Below are 8241 nucleotides of genomic sequence, written 5' to 3'. Positions count from 1 at the left end.
AACAGGTGTGACGGATCACTGCTGATTGCGCCTGCTCTGCCTAGTGCCGACTCGTGAGCCCCCTCCTGTGGTAACTGAAGGAGCCGCATCTGAGCCAGCCCTGACATACTATAGCCTAGGCTAATTTGCGATTTCCACAAACCTTTCATTAGCCACCTAAGCGCTGTAACACTTTTGAAGCTTTTACAAGGTTTTCCTCACCTATGGAATGCAGCTAGATTCCAGTGTTCATCTAGAATCATCTCTCATGCATCCTTACACTCTGTATCAGTAGTGAGAATCTAGTTCCTGGCAGGCTCTTGGAGAATGCTCCTTCACTCCTATTACACAGGAGACACGTGATATGCACACACACACACACACACACACACACACACTTTTTTCTTTTCTACAAGTGTGTCACGATTAGCTCCTCCTCCAGCTGTCAATCATGTATGTTTTGTTAGCCATGTGCATTTCTCTGTCTCGCTTCATGATTTGTATCCCTTCCCTTTGATAGTGTATTCAGGTGTTTCAAGTTTTGTATGGTCTATTTATATCCTAAGTTTTGTCTTGTTGCTGGTCATTGTTTTGCTTACAGCCTAGTGTACATTGGTGTTCTCCAGGTTATTATGGTTTGTGCTTGTTTGTTCTTTGTTTTTGGTATGTCTGTCCGTCTTGATTATGTTTCTATGTCGGACTCCCTTACGGATTTGACCCAAGCCTGCCTTTAGACCCTTCTTTTGGAATGACCTTTAATAAATCTCGCTCCTCTCAGCGTTTGCACTCGCCTTATATCTCCTTGACACCTCAGGCGTTACAAAGTTGTTATGCTGGGAGGAGGCAGGAACGACGAGCAGGTGCGTTGACATGAAACGTTTATTTACACAGACGATTGTGAAAGTGCGACGCAAACAGAGCGAGCACTTGAACGTATAACACTCACTAGGCACAAGCATTAGACAAAGACGAGCACAAGACACTGTGCGAACGCACATTAAATAGGTGATGAACAAAAACCCTCGTGATCTCGAGACAAGGCACAGGTGCGACTACGAACACGCTCACAGACAACCCACACCCACGGAACTACATACATGGACATAACAACACGCAGACAACGTAGCGGCACGCCCACAGGGAAGGGTCCGGAGCTGTCACCGTGACAAAAGTGACTTTGTAATTTACATTTATTTTATACATTGATAAGTTCACTAATAATATTAAGAATTGTATTATTAATAATGTTCACAAAAATTATAACTTTTTGTTATTATGCAACAAAGAAAAGACAAATTAAAAGGATGAATAAAAGAAATGAATCATAGCAAAAACAAGAAAAAGAAATTGCTATTTCATGAGCTCTGAAATCTTGACAGAACATATCTGAGGTAGATGAGGACCATTGTCCGCTCTATTGAATAGGCCTATGTGTAACGTTGGGTGCAGGAGGCAGACACCACGACGATTACGGTGCACAATCAACATTTATTGGACACAACACGAAATAGCTTGGTGCGGCGCGCAAGTAGCACACAAACACTCACTCACGCTGACAAAGACGAGCACACCACACTGCGCGAACGCACATTAAATAGGTGAGTTACACAGACCCACGTGACCTCGAGACAAGGCACAGGTGTAACAAACGAACACGCTCACAAACAACCCACACCCACGGAAGTACAAACATGGACATAACTGCACGCAGACGACATAATGACACGCCCACAGAGAAGGGTCCGGAGCTGTTCCGTGACACTATGGTTATTCAATAGAAGAATTTCAGAGAATGTGTAAAATGTAGCACAGCTCATTTTACAGCAACATTCTAAATGTGCTATATATATATATATGTGTGTGTGTGTGTGTGTGTGTGTGTGTGTGTGTGCGTGCGTGTGTGCGTGTGTGTGTGTGTGTTAGATATATGTAATAGAGTACTTGAGTATGTCAGATAAGAGAGCACTGCAGTAATCCAGTCTGCTGACATAAAGGCATGTATAGATTTTTCACTGTCAGCATCTAAGAAACCGCTGTGAGCCTTAGAGGTATCACAAAGATAACAGTATGCAATTTTGCTTTTTTTGGTCTTCCCTGATAAACAGTTTAAATAAACAATTATCTTAACATGTTTCAATGTTTTTATTGCAAGATTTTATAAGACATCTACTATATAATGGCATCTATGCACTTAAACAAGGAGCTGATATATGTGTAAGGATCAATTCCTAAGGACTAAGGACAATGTACTAAGTTAGCTATGTGTTACTGGTGGAGAATATGTGAAAGAAGGGGGAGCAAGTATGAGTTTCACACGAAGGATTTTATTTAAGCAATGCAACGTTAATAACCGACAAGCGACACCCTTGCTTGTAGAACTCTCTGCAAGATAAGCGAGATGCTGGGATATACAAGTAGGGGCCTACACAGTTCAACATCTGGTCAGAACCAAAGTCAAGTAGAACTTTGTGATGAACTGCATCTAAGGGTGTAGGCAAACTAAGACAGACTGGTGACTTTAGTCTGTTACCTCTCAAATCATAAAAAACTAAAAACATTTAGAATGGTCATTTCAATGTGATGATAGGCCCCAGAACCATAATTAAATATTTTATTAAGCTTTATTGTGATTTACATTTTTATCTAAATCATAAGATATTTTACATTAAAGGATGCTTATTTGATAGTGTTTTTAGTTTTTAGGTGCTTTCAATATCTGATAAACCTTTCTGCTGGGGTATCTCTATGTTTCTCTAGTTATGTTTCCTCTTAGCACAATGATTGTATAATAGAGTGTGGCATACTGACTATGTTTTTTAGCTGAAAATAATTCATATAAGATGTGAAGGGAGCGAATGAATCTATCCATGGGGAGGGGGCTCCTTGACTGTTAGTTAAGCCTGAGAAGAAAGATTTTCAGGCAAGCCTTATTTCATTACTGAACATTTCCAAATGACTTTTTATAGATGGTGAACTGTTAGATTTATGTGTCTTCATATCCTTTCAGCTCTTTTACAGTCTATTTTTAGCTTAAAGATGGCAGATATAAAGCTCCAGGGAGCTTTGACTCAGCCTGAGACAGAGCGACAGTGTTAACACATACAATCAGTGTGGAATTAAAGTTTGGTGTTCTGAAGTATGAAATAACAGATGTTGCATTCTAATACATAATTACTTCTATTCTCATCTGTTTTTTTTTTATAATTCATTTATGTCACCCCAGCAACATCAGGTGCATATTATTCATTCAGAGTCATTTCAGCTGTTCTAGTGAACCCTTGAAGGGATGCATAACCATACTAATGCAATAAGAGAATCCTGGAGGACTCGGCAATCCGAAGAGACAATTGGCTGTTGCATTTAGTGCACCACCAATATCAGTCTGTGATTTAATAAGTTCCTACATCCTGATAGCTCATTCATCAACTGCTGCAGGCTGAGGGAGGTCCAGTTGTCTACAGGACAAATAATGCACAACCAGAACTAGGTCACGTCTGCCGGCGAGATGCTTCAGAGGCCGTAGAGCAGGACTGGGTTAGTAATGGAGGCTATGTTTGTTCCTGTTCCAAAACAGCAAAGCATTCCATTGCACGGCCCCAGCCAATACCCAACGGTCTACAGCACGTCTGAAATGGCAGCTGAGCGGTGCACTCTGCTCTCAAATCCCATCCAGATGTTTGGAGAACGGATTATAGACAGGCCCTTATTAAAGCACTCCATGGCTCCAGCCTAGCATGGTACCGCCAGTTCTCTACTCCAAGCTCTTTATTCAGGAGTATAAAACTGTCACGGGTGGCAGTCGCTTTCATTTATTAACCATCCACCACCTCCCTGCTAGTTTTGTGCAGAGGACAAGCTCAATATCTCTGTCAGCTCTCTATGTGCCTGCAGGCCGCGTTGTATAATCTCCATTAATGTGGTTTTGGGTTACGTTCCTGGGTCTAATCGTTTCTCAGCGGGTTCCCCCTGGTCTTGGACTGCTGGACGGAGCATAGTCTGCTTGGATGGTGCCCTGCATCACTCTGACCCCCTGGGGTCTTCATTAGGGCTCCATTTCCTAAAGGCAGGCGAGTGTGCGCAAAAGCCCAGAACCAGAATACACAATGCAACCCCCCTGGCTCAGTGCAACAATAGGTCGTCCTGATTAGATGATACACACAGTGCCTTTGAAATTATACTGGAAGGAATCCTAGCTACAGATAAAAAAACAACATAAATTAGAGAGCCAGTAAAGAAACAGCAAACACTGTTTGGAATCACTGTAGTGTCATTTCTCCATAGTGTTTAAAATGAAAATGCTACATAGTTTCTGTGGATTCACAGATCACACAGATTGTGTGTTGCAATTTAAACAGACCTGGTTTACTTTTAATCCAGAGCAGGCACTTACAGGAAGCTAAGAACAAGCAGTACAGTATGCTGGGAAAACATGGAGAGGGTCAAGAATAAATCTGCCAGAAATGTATGAAGCAACAAGGAACAAGAGAATCGGGCACTGTAAACAGCTGCATTCCTGATAACTGGCAATTTCTAATAGCTCAAACAGCTCTTTTGCAGTTATACACACACATATATCATTCTCCAACACCAACGATCATACATCACTTCACACATAGTGCTACATCCCTCAGTGCTACCATGACATCACCCCCCATGCGCGCGTGCACACACACACACACACACACACACACACACACACACACACACACACACACACACACAAGCACAGAAACAGTTGGTGATGAATGGGCTGTGTGTAAATGGGGTGATGTTAATTAAATGTGTGTGAGGGATTAGAGCATGATTTATGCAGAAAGAAGCACTCAGAGAACAGTCTAAATGGGAATTCTCAAGCAGCACTCGGAGAACAGTCTAAATGGGAATTCTCAAGTGCAGTGGGACCCATCACCATTAGTGCTCCATGGTGCTACCCATGGTAGACAACAGTTCTCCAATAGAACATTTCACTCTGTAAATAAGGAATAAAATATCTGCTGTTTGCAGGACCAAACCCTGAAGCAGATAATGTGAAAGGAGAAAGAGAAAGAGGAAAAGAGAAAGAGAAGGATGGAGAGAGAATGAGAAATCAGAAAACAAGGTGACGTGTGATTGATCACCCTGTAAGGTCTGTGTAAAAGGAAAGCTCATACAGCCGAGGAGTCATGTATGTATGTACGTACAACCACCTCTGTTAACATACAGTCCAAGAACAGCCCATGGTCACACACAACAGTCTCTTTTGTTCTGTCTTTCCTTCCCTCTTCTAAGGATCAATAGATAAGACACCTGATGACATCTGCTGATATACATCTACCGATGCACACCTTGTTTTAGCAGTTATTTACACACTAAGCTAATAGGCAATACAGCAAAAAGCTAAAAAGATGATAGTGAAACTGGCTATATTTGCCATAAAACCCAAGTGTTGGTTCATGGTCTGCTGGGTCCCAAAGTATTGTAAACAGGAAAGTCACTCAGATGCTGAATACATATGCTCTACCTAATTACATCGGTCTTTACCAATTTAAACAATTATGCAAATCATCTGCCATTACATCATTAGAGCATGTAGCGAGGCACAATGATAGCTGGGCCTCTGTGGGTAATTTCTGTTTGATGCCTTAGGGAATATGGTCTTATTATAGTGTACCAATAAAAGAAAGACCCCCTCCCCCCATTCACAATCCCCACATCCCAACAGATTCTTACAAGTTATTGAACCTATGTAAGGTGATCTCCTCTCCTCAGACCTGCTCTATTACTTAGACACCTGCCACATGGCCCCCACCCTCTATTGTGATGAATGGTTCTAGTGCCATGGTGACCAGCATGACAGATGAGGTGGTTGCACATCCGCAGCCCCTGCCCCTTTCAAAATAAATAAATAAACAACAAAAGAAAAAAAAAGAAACATCCCTCAGATTTTGGAACTAAACATGTGCACCCATCAGTGCTGCTGTGGAAGGCCATGTAATATATGAGTGTAATAACGTGGACTGCGGTGCCTTCTGTTCTAGCCTCCTTCAACTTCTTGATTCATGGCTACGTCAGTGCTGCTGGGAGTGAAGTCAAGCAAATCTAGACACACTACTAGTACTTCACGTGTCAACACATCACAGTGCATCAGTGGGTGGCGCCTCGCGTTGGTTGACGCCCACATCGGCAATGTGAACTTAGAACAGAACATAGAACAGAAAGACTGCGTTTGAAGAAATAGCATTTTTGTATTGATGCAACTTTTGTTAATGCTAGTCTAAAATGACAGTCCTTCTGTTCTAGGCAGGGTTCACACGCTCTCACGCCACACTTCCGATATCTCACGCCGAAAACAAAATCCAGTTTATTTACCTCTGATCCACATCTATGATTCAATGAGTTACTAGTTCGCTCTGGCGCCAACCACCGGCGATCGATAGATCGCGATATAATACTTAATTTGTGTCCATTTTACGTTAGCCCCCCCCCCCCCCCCCCCCCCCACCCCACCGTCGACAACTTACGTTCCAGACCAAAAAATAAATGTAGAGAACTGTGCAGCGGGGAGACGTAGGCTATGTAGCTTAGGGCAGCTCCTACCATTGGGCCATGATGTATGTTGCATTGTAATCACTTATTCTGACTATGTACTTGCGGAGCATATTGTACTGGATAGAGCGTCATTAGGGTACGCGTTCCCATCGGAATACATACATAAATACGAACACCTTGTCATGGTTTTTAAACATTTTACAGTGCTACCGCTAATATAGTACCTTATACTGGACATTCAAGAGATCTTTCTAATTATTTCTACCACCCCCCCCCCCAAAAAAAAACTCCGAAACAAAACAAACAAAAAAACAAGTGAGTTAAAATGTGTAACTGCACGTAACATCAATAAACGCCATGTCTTCGCTAGAAAGGTCATGGGATTACGAAGAGCATAAATCCAAGACGTCCATCCAATCAGGCTATGAGCTGTGTCCACACGCCGCGTTCGCACGCATCCAGACAGCTGGTCCTAAAGTAAGTCCAGCGCAAAAGCGGTGACAGATGGACGCGAGCCTACTTAAAGCTTTTCCACAGCAATAAAACCAAGAGGCAGTCATCAGTTTTATGCGTCACTCGCACTCTTTTTAGGCATTCAGTAAAAAGATGATTTCAGTTTGGCAGAACATTTACACTTTGGGTTATTGTAAAATGTAGGGCATATATGATTTTTTGGGAATGCTTTACGGACACACACACACACACACACACACACACACACACACACCTCTCGTTTCCTAATCCATTATAATCCATGTTAATATTATAGAGCTGCGACTGCCACCTTACGTGTGATTATAAATTCATTGTGATATAGTGCATGCCTATTTCTGGATAATAACTGAACCATGCACACATACGAGTTTTGTTTCTGTATCGGTTCCGTCACACACTCCCCCTTTCACCCTCCTCTGAAAGGAGATGTGAGACAGTGTTTGAGGTATGGCCGCTCGTGCATTTCCTCATATGGCTTATCCTAGAGGTACACCTGATGTCCGCTTTGGTCTAGTTTCTCTTTATGGAGTAGCTTTGCTACATATACATGTATATATATATATATATATATATATATATATATATATATATATATATATATATATATATATATATATATATATATATACAGTATTATATAGCTATTTTATATTATATTTATACTGGACATCTGCCCAGGCAATGAAATCACACTGTAGACAGGGACATACACAAGGGAGTAAACATCAGGAAGAGACCATTTCAGTCTTACAGACAGCTTCTCTAAGGTGCATAGGTGTTTTCTTTGTTAACAGACTCTGCTCTCACACGGGTCAACGCAAGCCAAGAGTGAAGTGCACGTTAAATTGCTTGGAAAATGGCAACATCTAGTGGTCCGCTTGTGTACTGGCCTTGATGATTACAGCAGAAGTTATTCAACGTTTTGGTCTGAATGGTTAATTTTGGGTGTCTACAAATTATTTAAAAATGTCAAGGTAATACTGCATTAACAGTACAACACATTGTAAACTAACATAATTACAATTGGCAGTCATACCTTAGTATCTTGAAAACCAGATGACCCTAAAGAATGAGAAATAACTAATTATTCAAAAAAGTGAATCAACACTTCGACGTGGGCATGGTTCCCCACTCTTACTTTCATCTCCCGATGAACACATTTGTTCATATAAGATGCACACCTATTCGACCATATACATACTGCAATTTTAGCGAAATAAAGACATGTGGTAAAGTCGC

Source organism: Brachyhypopomus gauderio, chromosome 5 (assembly GCF_052324685.1).
Source record: "Brachyhypopomus gauderio isolate BG-103 chromosome 5, BGAUD_0.2, whole genome shotgun sequence".
NCBI classification, from domain to species: Eukaryota; Metazoa; Chordata; class Actinopteri; order Gymnotiformes; family Hypopomidae; genus Brachyhypopomus; species Brachyhypopomus gauderio.
Note: the sequence above shows the minus strand (reverse complement) of the source record.